The following is a 1972-nucleotide window of genomic DNA, read 5'->3' as shown; positions in this document are numbered from 1 at the left end:
TGTTGTTCACATATCCTGTATCAGAAGACTTAAAATTTTGTCAATATGATGGATGTGAAGTAGTTTTTCATTGTTTTAATTCATATTTTCTTGACATTTAGTGAGGTTGAGTATCTTTTCATTTGGTTTTCTTTCTTTTTATGTAGTAACATTTTTATATACTTTGCTTCTTCTTCCATTGAGTTTTGTCTTTTTCTATTGCATTTTAGGAATTCTTTATACCAGTGACTTTGGTCTGTTATGTGTGCTGCAAATATGTTTTCCCAGCCTGAAACCTGTCTTATAAATTGTTTATAGTGCTTTTACTTTAAAGAAGTTTTAATTTTAAGAAAGTGAAACTAATTATTTTCCTTTCTGTTTTTTTTTCTTTTTATTAGGGGAGAGCGTGAACGCAGTCCCCCACTACCACAAATTATGCAGTCAAGTTTCCCACATTTGGGGAAATTGCAGGGGTCAGAACACTCTTAGTGCAATGAGTGAGCCTCACCCTGGGGAAACCACCTTTGTGATCATGGTATCTCCCCTGCCAGGTAAATATTCCTTTCTGTTTTAGGCTTTTGGAAACTGGTTAAGAAAATATTTCCTACTTCAAGGTCTTATTAAATCTTCATATATTTTCTTCTAATATATTTTTTAAATACCTCATCATATTTAGTGATTTAATTCATTTAGAATTGTTCTATGTGTAAGGTACAAGGAGGATATCTAATTTTATTTTTTTTCATGTAAAAATCTGTTGTTCTATCAGCATTTATTAAATGTTCTTTACCCTGGTGTTTGAAGTGCCATTTCTGTACTCTTCTAATTTCATAACACTGTTCCTGGGTTTTACATTCTCTTTCAGTGGTCAATTTGTTGATTCTTACGCCAGACTAACACTATTCCAATTACTTTGGCTTTAAAATGAATCTTTTTTTTTTTTTAAATAAATTTTTATTAATGGTAATGGGATGACATTAATAAATCAGGGTACATATATTCAAAGAAAACATGTCTAGGTTATTTTGTCATTAAATTATGTTGCATACCCCTCGCCCAAAGTCAGATTGTCCTTCGCCACCCTCTATCTAGTTCTCTGTGCCCCTCCCCCTCCCCCTAACTCTCCCCCTGTCCTCCCTCCCCCCACCCCTGGTAACCACCACACTCTTGTCCATGTCTCTTAGTCTCATTTTTATGTTCCACCAATGTATAGAATCATGTAGTTCTTGTTTTTTTCTGATTTACTTATTTCACTCCTTATAATGTTATCAAGATCCCACCATTTTGCTGTAAATGATCTGATGTCATCGTTTCTTATGGCTGAGTAGTATTCCATAGTGTATATGTGCCACATCTTCTTTATCCAGTCTTCTATTGAAGGGCTTTTTGGTTGTTTCCATGTCTTGGCCACTGTGAACAGTGCTGCAATGAACATGGGGCTACATGTGTCTTCACGTATCAATGTTTCTGAGGTTTTGGGGTATATACCCAGTAGAGGGATTGCTGGGTCATAAGGTAGTTCTATTTGCAGTTTTTTGAGGAACCACCATACTTTCCTCCATAATGGTTGTACTACTTTACAGTCCCACCAACAGTGAATGAGGGTTCCTTTTTCTCCACAGCCTCTCCAACATTTGCTATTACCCGTCTTGTTGATCATAGCTAATCTAACAGGGGTGAGGTGGTATCTCATTGTAGTTTTGATTTGCATTAAAATGAATCTTAATATCTGGCAAAAACAAGTCACCTTCTCCCCTTAGAACTGAATTAGTTATTCTCAAACAAATTTATTCCATATGAATTTTAAAATTAGTTTGACAAATTCCATTAAAAATCCTATTGAGATTTAGAATTTAATTTAATTCAGAGATTAATTTGGGAGAGTTAATAGCTTTATGATACTGAGTCTTGCTATACAATAACATTACAACTCTCCATCTAGTCAGTCATGTTCAATCATATTTTATATTTTTCTCAAGAATATTTTGCACAT

The 1972-nt window shown here is 34.3% G+C and overlaps 1 non-coding gene across 1 annotated transcript; it reads right to left on the bottom strand.

Annotated features, from left to right (window-relative positions):
• Positions 1-374: 374 nt before the first annotated feature.
• Positions 375-538, bottom strand: LOC136386524 (U1 spliceosomal RNA). The gene has a single exon (XR_010747918.1). It is a non-coding gene; the product is annotated as a U1 spliceosomal RNA (small nuclear RNA).
• Positions 539-1972: the final 1434 nt, after the last annotated feature.

This window comes from Saccopteryx leptura, chromosome X, assembly GCF_036850995.1.
Source record: "Saccopteryx leptura isolate mSacLep1 chromosome X, mSacLep1_pri_phased_curated, whole genome shotgun sequence".
In the NCBI taxonomy this organism is placed as follows: Eukaryota; Metazoa; Chordata; class Mammalia; order Chiroptera; family Emballonuridae; genus Saccopteryx; species Saccopteryx leptura.
This window is presented reverse-complemented; position numbering and strand designations above follow the sequence as displayed.